The sequence below is a fragment of the Schistocerca cancellata genome, chromosome 3 (genome assembly GCF_023864275.1).
Source record: "Schistocerca cancellata isolate TAMUIC-IGC-003103 chromosome 3, iqSchCanc2.1, whole genome shotgun sequence".
Lineage (NCBI taxonomy): Eukaryota > Metazoa > Arthropoda > Insecta > Orthoptera > Acrididae > Schistocerca > Schistocerca cancellata.
This window is the reverse complement of record NC_064628.1, coordinates 53193167-53209800: the sequence shown is the minus strand read 5'-3', so window position 1 is coordinate 53209800 and position 16634 is coordinate 53193167. Positions and strand designations below refer to the sequence as shown.

Sequence of the window (16634 nt, the reverse complement as noted above, 5' to 3'; positions counted from 1 at the left end):
CTTCATTTTTGTGGATGACAATGCATGACTGCATCGAATTAAATATGTGGAGAAGCTCTTGAAACGTGAGGATACGAGGGTGGTTTGAAAAGTTCTTGGACTTTGAAAAGTTCCTGGACTCACCATGAGAGGTCAGTGCTAGCGCAATGAGTTGTTCACGTGATATTCATTGGACTGTTGCCTGTAAACACATGCCATGTCAGTGTTCCTGGAAGAGAGCTCTGGCGGTGATGTAGCTCTGTTGTTGTTCCCGCATAGTGATTTGCGAAGATGGAAAAAATTGAGATTCGAGCAGTGATTAAGTACTTCATAAAGAAAGGTATGAAAGCAAAGGACATTCTTGCCGATTTCCATAATACACTGGGGGACTCTGCTCCTTCATATTCAACTGTTGCCAACTGGACAAATGAATTTAAGTTTGGTCAGGAGAGCTTAGATGATGATCCACAGTGGTCAGCCAAGATGTGCCACTACTCCAGAAATCAATGCAATAGCGCACAAAATGGTCATGGAGGATCACCAATTGAAAGTGCGTGAAATTGCTCATGCTTGCCGGATTTCATTTGAAAGGGGATATCACATTTTAAGTGAAGAATTAGAAATTAAAAAACTATTTGCAAGACGGGTGCAGCGACCCTTGATGCTGGATCAAAAACGCACGAGAATGGACATATCAGAACAATGTTTGGCCTGTTTTAGGAGAAACGAACAAGATTTTTTGTGCCGGTTTGTAACCACAGATTAAACTTGGGTGCACTACTAGACCCTAGAGACAAAGCAGTGGAAAAATATGCTGATTCTCCACCACCAAAGAAAGCAAAGACAATTCCTTCGGCAGGAAAGGTCATGGCATCAGTGTTCTGGGATGCGAAGAGGATTCTGTTTGTAGATTATCTCCCCACTGGGTAAACAATTACTGGAAAATACTATGCCAACCCCTTAGACAATTTGCAAAAAATATATGCAAAAAAGGCCAATTTTAGCAAGGAAGAAAGTCATTTTCCATCAAGACAATGAGTGCCCGCACACGTGGCATCGCCATGGCAAAATTACACAAACTAAGGAATGAATTGTTGCCATACCCACCTTATTCATCTGATATGGCTCCGTTGGACTTCCATTTCTTCCCAAAACTGAAAATTTTTCTTGGTGGACGAACACTCACTTCAAACGAAGAATTGATAGCCGGAGTTGACAACTATTTTGCAGGCCTGGAGGAAACTCATTTTCGAGATGGGATCAGGCACTGGAATGTCGTTGGACCAAGTGGTTTAATCTACAAGGAGATTACATTGAAATATTAAAAAAATTTCAGTGATTTAAGAACTTTTTTTCTATTCCATTCCAAGAACTTTCCAAACCACCCTCGCATTTGGTGTGTGGTCTAGCTTGCTGGTTCCTTGGACTTAAATCACATTAAGCATAGGTGGTATGCTTTGGGGAAATGTATTGCAGTATGTCCATTTGTACCAACAACCACCCAGCAGTTGTCCACTGCACTGGTGGAGGAATGGAACGTGCTACCACATGAACTCCTTACCAACTTTGTTAGCAGCATGGGAGCACATTTCAGAGGATACTTCGACATCCATGGTGATCACACACCCTACAAAGAACCATTTCCTGCCTTTTATAAAGGGCAGGGGACCACAAATCGTGGTGAAATCAGTGTAATTATTGTCTTAGAATAAAAGTGCCATTTCTGTTCAGCTCATTGTGTATGTTTTTCAATTACATTCTGTACTATGCTGCAGCAGTGTTTTCTATGTATGGTTCAAGCTTCATCAAGCCTATGTTACTTGGCAGTGACACATCACGCGAACGTTACTTTGGTCCTTAAGTTTTGCACACCAGTGTACTATGAAGAACTCTAGTTATACCATGGCAGATCAAAAGTCTCCCTCCATTCCTCAGTTGGCAGATATTGGGAGCCTTTTGGCAAATAGCATATTTTTTTCAGCACGCCTTGCCAACCTCTGAGATGTTACAATACCATAGTGAAGTGGCAGCAAGAAGTCAATTGTGGAACATGAGCAAAATGTGCAGGTGGTGGTGTGTGATCCATGTGTATTGTCACCTTATAAATCACATTATTTCATGGGCGTAGTCATACTGTGACAAGAGAGTGTGTTTAGAGTTGTGGACTAAGGGATAGCTGCCGCCTCATTAGCAGAAGTTATGGACACAAGAGGCAGGACCACCCACATCTATATCTCGGTTACTTCTCAAACCATTTTTTTTTTTCCTACACAGTTTTTGAATCCCCTTTGTACCTGCACCCTTGTAAGTGGCCTCTCACACCATTCTTCCAGTAAAGTTATGTGATGCAAAATCTTCAGTGGCTCTCAGAATTCTGCTAAATAAGATGCATAGTTCCATTTTTGAAATCACAGTTGATTAAATATCGCACTAGATATAAAAAAAAGTTGCACTGCTGATGATATAGCAAAATATTAGTCCTGGAAATGGAAGATTAGAGGTTTAATGTTCCATTGGTGATAAGGTCATTAAAGATGGAGCACAAGAACAGAGAAGAAAATTAGCAAATTCCTTGGCATACTACCACTTCTCAAAAATATTGTTTCAGCATATTGAAGTGTTTATGCAATATTAGGCTATTCACATTATGTGGAACTACCTGTACATTTTCTGAGCTTTTTGGTTTCTTAATTATTGAAGAAAGTATAAATAATTGGACTGACTTTTGGGGGCACACATATACATAGCATCATCCAATCAGCCTGATTTGTAATTGCTGTCTCTTCCCTAAAACAGTTTAAGTAAAAGCAGTATGTTTCTTTGGTTCTGGCATTTAGCTCCTCTAAAAGCACCAACCTCCTATTGTCCCCATTGATACTTCTAGTTCAGAACTAGTATACAGACCCTATTTACAATCTGGATTTGCTGGGAATATAAAAGTTGCAGAACTCTGCTGGTCTTAGAACTTATATGAGGGTTTCATTATCCAGACAAAACTGTAATAAATAATCACTGTCTTATTGAGAACGGCTTGGCTACTAGTGTGAAGGTACTTCTGCTAGGGAAGTCATTTCTATAACTGAGATTCTGAATAAAACTTAGAAGTTATCTTTCTTTTCTGAGAAGCTTATTCTCCTCCTCATCCTCCGATCCTACATATCCACCTTGGGAAATATAAGTTGGATAAGCAAAGTCTCCCTGTCATTTCGGTTAACAGGTTGAATTCCTTTCAGCACAAGCACACGTCACTCAACCCAGTGCAAAACCCATACTCAGACACAACATGGCATTGGATAGCAATTAGTGTAAACTGTCCATTACTGTGCACTCAGTTAAAGTATTGAGAACCAATATGGGTTAACAGTGGCCAGCTTGCCTGAGAATATAAACTAAGAGTAGACTGGATTTGAATTCATGGTCAAAAGAAGAAACGTAAAACACATCTGACCATTCAAGCCCCGGGAGTGAATCTGCGAAGAAAAATGTGGAACTCCCTCAACTGTGTCAGAACTGACCACAAAATGACCAAAGTAACACTACATAAATGGCAATGACCGATGATGACCAATGTGACTGCAGAACTATGAAAGAAACATTGAACCCCATTTAGCAAAACTGCACAAAAAGAAAATTCATGAGTACCTGGAAACACCTTGCAGACACAACACCTACAGCAATCAACCAGTTTCTGTTTTATATGATCTTATCTTGCATCCGTTTGTACTTGTAAAATACGAGGGTTGGAACTTTAATAGTGGCAACTATTTATTTACAGCTTGTACAAAATAGATAGGTGTTTCAAAGTTTTACTGACCATCAGAGTAGTCACCAGCACCGTGTATAGCCTGTTGCCAGCGATGTGGAAGTCGTAGGATACTCTTAGCACTGTTTATTTTTGGAACACAACCGACAACCAGCTTAGAGACAGAAGTGATGACACTTTCTGCAGGATCTGACCATCAATTTGCAGGACAATGCTCAAGCACGTACGGTGCAAGCTGTTACTGATTTGTTTGACTGATGGGGCTGCTAAGTGCTATACCATCTACTGCACTCCCCTGACTTAAGCCCTTGTGAGTTCAACTCAATTTCTAAACTGAAGGGAGTACTTCATGGCATTCGCTTCAGAACTTCTACAAATTTGTCAGGCAGCAGACCACACAGTTCGAACTGTCGACCCAACTGGCACTGCTAAGGGTATCCTACGACTTCCACACCCCTGCAACAGGTTACACACAATGCTGGTGACTACTTTGAAGGTCAGTAAAACTTTGAAACATGTATCTATTTTGTATGAGCTGTAAATAAATAGCTGCCACTATTAAAGTTCCAAACCTCGAATAATTCTATAAATCATACACTAAATAAGTAAAAATCTATCAACTTATAACAAAGATTATCTTTTGCTTTTAAAAGCAAAGTGGTTGAAAATAAATTGACATCATTGCACACTGTAATTGTGTGTAGAAGGTTCAAGCTTCTAATCTAGTTTGTGTTTACACACAGGGTGTCCACAACTAAAGTTCCAGTTTCAAAACACTGTAGAAAGAAAATCACTGCTCAGATTGACATGAAATTTGAACAGCATTTTATTGGTGCAAGAGGGAATGTGTTGGAAGGAGAGGGGGGCGGGGGGGGGGGGGGGCGGGGGCAGGGGAGAGAGAAAGAGATTAACGAAGATATGGCCAAATTTATGGCTCTTTAAACATCTGAATATGCAAACCACCAGACACATGGCATACATCTGTTCCTCAGATTGCGCCCAAGATACCAAACATAACTGTCACCATCCATGAATGATTGTACACTGCTGGTGCAGCTCTTTTACAAGAACAGTGACTGTGTGCCAGTAAACCTGCAAAAGTCCCAGATACGGAATGTATGAAAAACGGCATTGGTCTGATGTCTGCTATGGATGTAGAGAAAATGGTTTGCTTAATGGTCTATAGAAAATGATAACAAAATTCCAAAAGATCTGACACCTGTAGAAGCTTTGGCCACATCATTACATTGCATAAAATTCTGCAAAACATCCGGCATTGCTATCCATACAAAATTAATCATGTTCAGAAGCTGCTTCCTGCTAACCTGCTAGCAAGACAAACATTCCCTCTGGAATTTCTTGCTCACATGGAAGTTGACATGTCAAAATGCAGAATAAGGACAATGGAAAATCAACACGCACATCAATGGGTACCACTTCATTCTGCAAACGTGACTGTGGTATAAGTTTGCCTCAAATACCTTAACCAACTTTATACTTATGAACAACTACTTTACCTTTGAGGGGCAGACATTCAAAAGAAGGGTGGCTTCTTCCTCTGCCACCCTTTTCACGGACCACTTGGAGGGGACTTTCCTGGGACTCATTAGTCTTGAACCCTGGTTTGGTTTAAATATACTGACGACTTCTTTGCCATAAGGATTCCTGGTGAGAATGACCTGTTAAAATTTTTGGGATCTCTAAATACACTCTTCTCAACTAAATTTCACATGGTCCTTTTCTGAATCCCAAACCACTTTCCTTGAGGTTGCGCTCATCCACACTAAGGGTCAGCTAGACACTTATGTTGACAAAACAGTACTTACATTTCGGCAGCTGCCATCCTTTTCATCCCGAATTTTTCCTCCCACACAGCCTTGGAATTCAAGGCAAACATATCTCTTCAGGATCAGACTCTTTACAACAATACACCACTATTCACACCTCAACCTTCACTGGACGTTGTTAACCCACCAGCCTAAATCAAAAGCATATTGTCTGGGTCATCACATACAATACTCACTGATCCCTTTAAAGAAACAGCCCTGGAGTACACCTCCTGTCAGTCAATACTATCCTGATCTTGAATGTATCAATCAGCTACTTTGACAAGGCTGGACTCCCTAACATCTTGTCCTGAAACAAGGTCCAGTCTGTCTCACATTTTGCACACAACACTTAGAATACCTTTTCGCTGCCCCCCCTCCCCCCCCCCCCCCTCCTCCTCAATATCCTAGTCAGACCCTATGCTTCTTCTGCATCGATTTTCCTACTCTATGGCTCCTGCGCAATTGCCCGCTCCCACTGTGCCCTATGTTGCCTCCTACCACCATCTATTATGGCCCTGTAACTGACAAAACAATCTATCGACGGGGGACTCTTTGCCTTTACAAATGTCTGCTTGTGTCTGTGTATGTGCGGATGGATATGTGTGTGTGTGCGAGTGTATACCTGTCCTTTTTTCCCCCTAAGGTAAGTCTTTCCGCTCCCGGGATTGGAATGACTCCTTACCCTCTCCCTTAAAACCCACATCCTTTCGTCTTTCCCTCTTCTTCCCTCTTTCCTGATGAAACAACCGTTTGTTGCGAAAGCTTGAATTTTGTGTGTATGTTTGTGTTTGTTTGTGTGTCTATCGACCTGCCAGCGCTTTTGTTTGGTAAGTCTCATCATCTTTGTTTTTAGATATAAATTACAGTTTCTTTGATCACAATCATATTTATAATAATAATCATATTTTTTCATTATGTAGGAATTCACTTATGCTATAGAATGCGTTCTCTTTCAACCATGTCTCTACCACCATTTTAAATCTATTCTCATGCAATTCCCTCATTCCATGTGATGTATTGTTGTAAAATGTTTTGCCAGCATGTAAAAAATTGTTTTGGATTTTACTCAAACGTGTCCAAGGAATAAGCTCCTATTTCTGGTTTCAAATGAGTGCACATCTGACCTGCGTTCATACATGTGGGCATCCTCTTTGACATGCATAAGTGCTTTAAGTATGTATAGACTGGGAACTGTAAGAATTTTGTTCTCAATGAAGTACTGTCTCCAAGAAGTTAAATCACTCACACCAAAAATACATCTAATGGCTTTCTTCTGCCAGAGGAAAACATCTTTTGCCCTAGCAAAGTTGCTCCAAAGAAGTATTCCATAATGCAGATGAGTATGAAAATAGGCATGGTATGCCATAAGTATGCACCCCTTACTGACACTATCCTTCAGTTTCCTAAGGAGATATAGAACTCCTGCCAACTTACTGCACAGCTTTTCTGTGTGGGTATTCCAGCACAATTTGGTATCAAGATTATTGCATCTCTAAGGAAAAAGAGGATGTGTTCAGTTTTATTTTAATTTAATGACAGCAAATTCAACACCCCCCCCCCCCCCCCCCCCCCCATGAACCTTGCCGTTAGTGGGGAGGCTTGTATGCCTCAGCGATACAGATGGCCGTACCGTAGGTGCAACCACAACGGAGGGGTATCTGTTGAGAGGCCAGACAAACGTGTGGTTCCTGAAGAGGGGCAGCAGCCTTTTCAGTAGTTGCAGGGGCAACAGTCTGGATGATTGACTGATCTGGCCTTGTAACACTAACCAAAACGGCCTTGCTGTGCTGGTACTGCGAACGGCTGAAAGCAAGGGGAAACTACAGCCGTAATTTTTCCCGAGGGCATGCAGCTTTACTGTTATGGTTACATGATGATGGCATCCTCTTGGGTAAAATATTCCGGAGGTAAAATAGTCCCCCATTCGGATCTCCGGGTGGGGACTAGTCGAGAGGACGTCGTTATCAGGCGAAAGAAAACTGGCGTTCTACGGATTGGAGCGTGGAATGTCAGATCCCTTAATCGGGCAGGTAGGTTAGAAAATTTGAAAAGGGAAATGGATAGGTTAAAGTTAGATATAGTGGAAATTAATGAAGTACAGTGCCAGGAGGAACAACTTTTGGTCAGGTGAATACAGGGTTATAAATACAAAATCAAATAGAGGTAATGCAGGAGTGGGTTTAATAATGAATAAAAAAATAGGAGTGCGGGTAAGCTACTACAAACAACATAGTGCACGCATTATTGTAGCTAAGATGGACACGAAGCCAATGCCTACTACAGTAGTACAAGTTTATATGCCAACTAGCTCTGCAGAGGATGAAGAAATTGATGAAATGTATGATGAGATAAAAGAATTATTCAGGTAGTGAAGGGAGACGAAAATTTAATAGTCATGGGTGACTGGAATTCGAGAGTAGGAAAAGGGAGAGAAGGAAACATAGTAGGTGAATATGGATTGGGGTTAAGAAATGAAAGAGGAAGCCGTCTGGTAGAATTTTGCACACAGCATAACTTAATCATAGCTAACACTTGGTTCAAGAATCATGAAAGAAGGTTGTATACATGGAAGAATCCTGGAGATACTGGTAGGTATCAGATAGATTATATAATGGTACGAGAGAGATTTAGGTTGGTTCAAATGGCTCTGAGCACTATGGGACTCAACTTCTGAGGTCATCAGTCCCCTAGAACTTAGAACTACTTAAACCTAACTAACCTAAGGACGTCACACACATCCACGCCCGAGGCAGGATTCGAACCTGAGACCATAGCGGTCGCGCGATTCCAGACTGTAGCGCCTAGAAACGCTCGGCCACTCCGGCCGGCAGAGATTTAGGAACCAGGTTTTAAATTGTAAGACATTTCCTGAGGCAGATGTGGACTCTGACCACAATCTATTTGTTATGAACTGTAGATTAAAACTGAAGAAACTGCAAAAAGGTGGGAATTTAAGGAGATGGGACCTGGATTAAACTGACTAAACCAGAGGTTGTACAGAGTTTCAGGGAGAGCATAAGGGAACAATTGACAGGAATGGGGGAAAAAAATACAGTAGAAGAAGAATGGGTAGCTCTGAGGGATGAAGTAGTGAAGGCAGCAGAGGATCAAGTAGGTAAAAAGACGAGGGCTAGTAGAAATCCTTGGGTAACAGAAGAAATACTGAATTTAATTGATGAAAGGAGGAAATATAAAAATGCAGTAAATGAAACAGGCAAAAAGGATTACAAACATCTCAAAAATGAGATCGACAGGAAGTGCAAAATGGCTAAGCAGGTATGGCTAGAGGACAAATGTAAGGATGTAGAGGCATATATCAAGATAGATACTGCCTACAGGAAAATTAAAGAGACCTTTGCAGAAATGAGAGCTACTTGTATGAATATCAAGAGCTCAGATGGAAACCCAATTTTAAGCAAAGAAGGGAAAGCAGAAAGGTGGAAGGAGTATGTAGGGGGTCTATACAAGGGCGATGTACTTGAGGACAATATTATAGAAATGGATGAGGACGTAGATGAAGATGAAATGGGAGATACGATACTGCGTGAAGAGTTTGACAGAGCACTGAAAGACCTGAGTCGAAACAAGGCCTCCGGAGTAGACAACATTCCATTGGAACTACTGACGGCCTTGGGAGAGCCAGTCCTGACAAAACTCTACCATCTGGTGAGCAAGATGTATGAGACAGGCGAAATACCCTCAGACTTCAAGAATAATATAATAATTCCAATCCCAAAGAAAGCAGGTGTTGACAGATGCGAAAATTACCGAACTATCAGTTTAATAAGTCACAGCTGCAAAATACTAACATGAATTCTTTACAGATGAATGGAAAAACTGGTAGAAGCCGACCTCGGGGAAGATGAGTTTGGATTCTGTAGAAATGTTGGAACACGTGAGGCAATACTGACCTTACGACTTACCTTGGAAGAAGTATTAAGGAAAGGCAAACCTACGTTTCTAGCATTAGTAGACTTAGAGAAAGCTTTTGACAATGTTGACTGGAATACTCTCTTTCAAATTCTAAAAGTGGCAGGGGTAAAATACAGGGAGGGAAAGGCTATTTACAATTTGTACAGAAACCAGGTGGCAGTTATAAGAGTCGAGGGACACGAAAGGATGATGATTATTAGTGTTTTAGGGCGCACAACAGCGAGGTTATCAGCACCCGGACACGAAAGGGAAGCAGTGGTTGGGAAGGGAGTGAGACAGGGTTGTAGCCTCTCCCCGGTGTTATTCAATCTGTATATTGAGCAAGCAGTAAAGGAAAGAAAAGAAAAGTTCGGAGTAGGCATTAAAATCCATGGAGAAGAAATAATAACTTTGAGGTTCGCCGATGACATTGTAATTCTGTCAGAGACAGCAAAGGACCTGGAAGAGCAGTTGAACGGAATGGACAGTGTCTTGAAAGAAGGATATAAGATGAACATTATAAAAGCAAAACGAGGATAATGGAATGTAGTCGAATTAAATCAGGTGATGCTGAGGGAATTAGATTAGGAAATGAGACACCTAAAGTAGTAAATGAGTTTTGCTATTTGGGGAGCAAAATAACTGATGATGGTCAAAGTAGAGAGGATATAAAATGTAGACTGGCAATGGCAAGGAAAGTGTTTCTGAAGAAGAGAAATTTGTTAACATCGAGTATAGATTTAAATGTCAGGAAATCGTTTCGGAAACTATTTGTATGGAGTGTAGCCATGTATGGAAGTGAAACATAGATGATAAATAGCTTGGACAAGAAGAGAATAGAAGCTTTCGAAATGTGGTGCTACAGAAGAATGCTGAAGATTAGATGGGTAGATCACGTAACTAATGAGGAAGTATTGAACAGAATTGGGGAGAAGAGGAGCTTGTGGCACAATTTGACTAGAAGAAGGGATCGGTTGGTAGGACATGTTCTGAGGCATCAGGGGATCACAAATTTAGCATTGGAGGGCAGTGTGGAGGGTAAAAATCGCAGAGGGAGACCAAGAGATGAATACACTAAGCAGATTCAGAAGGATGTAGGTCGCAGTAAGTACTGGGAGATGAAGCTTGCACAGGACAGAGTAGCATGGAGAGCTGCATCAAACAAGTCTCAGGACTGAAGACCACAACAACAACAACAACACTATTTTCATGAACCAGTGAGCTGCCTTTTCCATTATGGATTTGTTCATTTGTTTGACAACATTCACATCATTATGTGACGTGATAAAAGTTGTGTTGTCAGCGTACATTACAGATTTATATGGTAATGTGTTGGGCAGGTCATTCACATACACAATGAATAAGAAAGGTCCCAGTGCAGATCCTTGTGGGTGTCCATATTTTACCTTGAGAAGGTCAAATTTGTTGTTTGAATTTATGTAGACCATTTGGTTTCTGTTTGTCAAATATGATTTCAGCAGTAATAGTTCTGTTTCAGTTATTCCATATTTTTCTAGTTTCTTAATTAAAATGCTATGTGAGACAGTGTCAAATGCCTTTGTTACATCAACTTAAGTTGTATAGGTATGTTCCCTATTTTCAAAACCTTGTAATATTGATAAGACAACTTCCTGATCTGCTTTTATTGTTGATAGCCCTGTTCAGAATTGATACTGAGCCTTATTGAGAAGGTTGTGGTACTCCAAAAAATCATTTAATTGGTCTTTCATTAATTTTTCTATAATTTTACATAATATTGGTACTATTGCTACAGGTCTGTAATTTTGGGGTGAATTTCTGTCTCCCTTTTTGTATATTGTCAGTTTACGGCAGTCTGGAAATGTTCCCTCTGTAAACATCATATTGATTAAGTAAGACAGTGGAATGCATATAGTGTCTATTATTTTCTTTATCGTAAAATTAGAAAAACAATGGATGTCCTCAGTTCTGGAGTTGCTTAGTGATCTGTTGCTTAGTGTCTATTATTTTCTTTATCGTAAAATTAGAAAAACAATGGATGTCCTCAGTTCTGGAGTTGCTTAGTGATCTGACTACATCCAGTATATCCTTAGGATAAATGGTTCTCCATTCAAATTTTGGCAAGGCTACTGTCAACTGTTTCCTGCAATTTGGGAAGTCTGTCCTCACTATCATCTAATTACTTTCATCTGCCATAGCTAATTCTCCAGAATTTATGAAACTATTATTTAGTTCAACTGCACTTAGAGGAACAGGTAAATTTTCTGCAATTAGCCCTGTTTCTGCTATAACTATTTTCCATGCTGCTTTATATTTGTTGCTGGACTGACAAATATAGTTATCATTAGCTTTTTTCTTTGCAGAAATGATTTCTTTTCTGTACAGCTTTTTTAAATTATGAGTGTCTATACTCATTATTCAAGCAAGATTTATCATAGTCAATTCTTAACATAATCCTTAAGTTATTTAAGTAAGATGTATACCAGTCAGTTACTTTTCTTTTCTCTTTTCTCCTTGCATTTAGTCTATCGTGTTTAATGATGAGGGGGCAATATTCATTAAAGATAGTGGTAATGGTGTCTAAGAAATAATTAAAAGCAACACTTAATGACTCATTTTCCATGACAGCATTACACAAGTCCACGATCATAAGTCTTTGTGTGAGATTTGTTAAATCTGATGGGTTTAACTGCCTCACTGCCCTGGGTTCTATTGGTTGAGCCTGTTCTTTTTCGAATGTCATTAATTTTAGGAAAATTCCATCATGGTCAGAGAGCATTGGTTTAACAACATTTAAGATTACATCATCTTTGCAAAATGTTTGATGTGACATTATCTAGGGAGGCATTCTGCTTGGTAGGCTCATAGTTAAGGCAAGCATAACTGTACGACTTGAGGGTATGTAGCAGCAATCTCTTCTACTGGAAGCTCTTTGCTTTCCACATTTTGGGAAGTAGTAGTATGGACCAAAACAAGAAAAAATGTCCAGTAAACATTTGCTCTAAAATGCATACCTCAAAAGTTATCAGCAATTGTTTATTAGAAGAATTGTGTTTCCAAGTAGCAAAGATGAGCATATGCTCATAACTCTTAAAGTATGCATTTTAGAGCATGTGTTTACTGGATTGTTTCTTCTTGTTTTGGTCCACACTATCATTTCCCAAAATATGGAAAGCAAAGAGCTTGCAGTAGAAGAGATTTGCTTCACAGTATCGAAGATGAAAAATTGCTCTTACCTCTTAAGGTATGCATTTTCAACCCTATGTTTACTGAGACTTTTTTGCTTCTAGTATCATGGTATTTCAACTGTATGTGTTTACACCATTAATTATGATACATCTTGTATAACAACAGCAAAATAATTTTTAATAGCATATCACACACCCATTCACTACTACATTAGTTATGAACTATAGTTGTGGGGCTACTCTGAAGAATGTGTGTGTATTCCTCCAGAAAAAAACAAAACAAAATTATGGTATCAAGTCAGAAAATGAATCCCTGGAGACCTATCTTCATCCAGCAAGAAATAATTACAATATTCAGTGAATATGCCTTCAACAATCTTTGTTATGGGAAAGAAAATCATGAAACGTTTAGAATCAAGAATGAAAGTCCCAACTACAACATTTGGAAACATGACAACATAGGCATCCTGCACTGTTAATTATGTAAAATGTGACAGCTTTTCTCTGGTAGCACTGAACATGTTTAATTTGTTACCTTCTGAAGTACTATCCTCACCACTGAAAAAGTTCTGAACCAAACTCCTAATACTCTAACATTGTGACCTCTGTATTTAGTTTAATATTTTTACACTGTTACCGCAAAATGGAAGTGCGGAATTGACAAAATATAAGGCCACTCAAGAAGTTCTGTTTCATTATGAGTAATGATTTTTTTCGTAATTTAAGTTGTTGCCAGTTTCAGAAAAGTAATACATTAAATGCCTTTGTTATAAATTTTTACACCAACTTATATATATTCTATTAATGTGTTTCTATTTTATTGTATGTATATTCCTAATAGTATTTCTGTTCCGTAAATTTGATGCAATCACTCCGACAATGATTAAGATGTAGTATGTGGTAGCAAATGATGAAAATCACCTGCTTGGCACTGTGTGTATATTTTTTCTTTGATCACAATACCAACCGAAAGTGACAGCAATCTCATGCACCAACTGTACGGGTTATATTTCTGTTTCGATTCATTTTTTTCTGTTTAACACTTTCGGCTCATGGACCCATTTTTCTTAGGCATTCGTTTTCGAACTAAATAAAAATGCAAATGGAAAACTTCACATTTTTAGACACACGAAATTTTGTAACACTCACATACCACCAAATTAATTCTTAATATAAACACAGCTGCTGTAACTGCAGTAAGACATACACGTATAATTACAATTGTAACAACTGTATCTCCTTAACAAGTTTTGAATAACTATTTGATTTCTTAGACATATATTCATGTGTTTCAGAAACAAAACTACATTAAGAGCTTCTTGTCACGTTCTTGTTTGTTCTATGATCAATAATGTAACTAAATGTTCACGGAACTCGGTACAGAAACAAGAGTAGAGATTTACTATTTAATACAAGTGCACGAGTACAACATAGTTGGGGTTAACGCATGTATTAGCACACACGGGATTAAAATACAATTTGTAAGAACATATCCATCACAAAATGCTGCTTCCACAATTAGTGCTTCCGGAAACTGGTGCACCTGCCTTCGAATTAAAGTTGTGTTTGGGTTACTGTTTGTTGCTTTTTATTCCAAACGTGTTTTCTTCAAAGTAGGAAGGACTTCAATTGTCACTGACAGCCTACGTTTAAATTAACTCTAAATTTTATATGCAAAGCTCAAAATCATGCACCGGTACATATTTCCTGGTTCTTCCTAATGCGTAATTCTTTCTTACCCTTTATAGCCTCTGCGATATATATGGGCGCTGATGTAAACTGTCATGATGACTTCATGTTTTCAAGAAATGCAGGGGCGTTACACTGACAGAACATTTTTTTCGAACTACGCGAGCCAGAACTCTTCGAAGCACCGGCATATTAAACACTTGGCAACGAAAAAGAAAAAAAAAAAAGCAATTAGTAGCCAGACACGGACTCATGGTGTATATATATATATATATATATATATATAAAAAGGCGCCGTGTAAATTTTGCCGTTATCTTATCTCAGCATTGTAAATGTGTAAACCGTGATTGTTCTTGAGGTGGGAATGTGTCTACGAGGATTTATTCCAAACGTAATAGGTTGTTACAGCCATAGCCATGAAAAGTAGTAACTTTTCTAGTTGTGGGTCAGATGGACCAAACTATTGTGAAATGACAATGGAAATAAAAGTATGTTTTATTTCTGTTATGAAACTCTGAAACAGTACTAACAAACTTCGTGTTTTAATGAAATCAACGATATTTCACTTTTTGTCTTTATTTTGGACCTGCATAAATGTCTAAACTGCGAATATGCTATCGAAAAAAAAATCATAGAAACTACAAATTTAAGGATGAAAAAAACTTAAAATTTCCTTCTGTAAATATTTTGATAATGCCAAACTCAGCCATTGCACAGTGGTATAAAATGTCATGAAAATGCGAGGTACAAATGTAACGTCTTTATTCTTTTATTAGGACAACACATTGACCATCTATTTTGTTATTTCTATTCAATTTACGGGAGCTTTGATCATTTTCTGATGCTGCTGCTTGAAGCTTCAGAACTGTTCCATTACTTGTCCTTTTTCATGTATGATTTCAAAGACACCCTTTGCACGGCTCACACAAAATCTTAGCAAGCCCTTTCCAAAACATGATCCTGTCAGATTAAAATTACTTGATAGATAACGTCTGTTACTTGCCGCTACAGTGTTGGCACATTCGCTGCCGACTACCGCTCGGTTACACGCCACACAGAAAACCAGCAGGTCACTTCAGAAATGCTCTTAATGTGTGATCCAGAGCAATGTTGGAAGCAGCCGCCGCGAGGTATGACGGAGATTGTAGGCGCTCTATTGACGGCTGATTTTAAGTTAACAATGACTGAAGTGTGGCAGACGGCAGGTTTTCAAGCTCTGAAGTCAAACTCATCGCCACAGCCCCCTAGTGGGGACTGTAGCCGAGAAAACGTCGATCAACAGTCTGCAGCAGAACTAAAGTCATGATCGCTTTGTTCTAGTTGTTGAAGGGTAGCCTCTACAGGCAAACTCGAGACAGAAAAGATCATAATATGTTTGTTTGCACAGCCATCTTTTGCAGCAGAAATTCATTTTTAACGCTAAAAGCAAACTGTAATTTCTAGGTGTCTTGGTTATTTGAAACTGTGCTGCACATTACAAACCAATGAGCAATCCTGAATGGCACTTGGGTGAAGATTATAAACGACACAAACAGATTCCAAACGAAATAAAGAATGATAAGAAGGAAAATAAAAACAAATAAAAAGTCAAGAAGATGATGAAAATTTCGTGGTAAGGTATGAGAAATAAAAAAATAATTTAAACCAATTAATTCAATAAAAATTATCATCAAAGCCTTTTGATTAGATTTACAAACATAAAAATATTGCGGTATTTGACGAGATTCCAATCTTCCACTTCCTACACCTCATGTTTAAGGCCCCTATAAATGATTAAACATTTTGTCAAACTTAACTATGCTTGCCAAATATTTGAGTGTGTATAGTACTGTTTGATGTGCTTGTCAAGCATGGAGCTTGTTGACAGGAATTTTGATTAACAGAAAGTTTGACAATACGATGAACATTGTTTGTGTCTATGATTCGCCGCATATGTTAGTGAAAAATTGCTTTATTACTACTTACCTGACTGTATTGTGAGTTACTACAACTACGGTATGTAAACTACGATCAAGGAAAAAATAAAATAGCACTAACAGCGTCCAAAATGGAAGGGATAGCACACCTTTCCCACCTACATACTACGCAAGAAGAGGTTGTGAACAAAATCACAGTATTATACATAACATACAGGCAGGAGTGCAATGAAATAAAAGGAATAGAAATATCTCCGTTTCTTTCAAGGACGATGCAGGCTATATCTTCCTATGCTGTGGTACTTTAATTAACTGTCATGGGAGGAGCAAGTAGAAAATAATAAGTTTTCCCATAGCAGTAAATGTGTCTCTTTTTTC

At 38.9% G+C, this 16634-nt stretch overlaps 1 protein-coding gene across 4 annotated transcripts in view; it reads right to left on the bottom strand.

Moving 5' to 3' along the window:
• The window catches only part of LOC126176948 (zinc finger protein OZF-like), a 59582-nt gene extending 45047 nt beyond the window's left edge, over positions 1-14535 (bottom strand). For all 4 annotated transcript variants that reach the window (XM_049924155.1, XM_049924154.1, XM_049924156.1 and 1 more), the window contains exon 1: positions 14390-14535. The gene's annotated coding sequence lies outside the window, so the exon portion shown is untranslated. The remainder of the gene's footprint in view (positions 1-14389) is intronic.
• Between the last annotated feature and the right edge of the window lie 2099 nt (positions 14536-16634).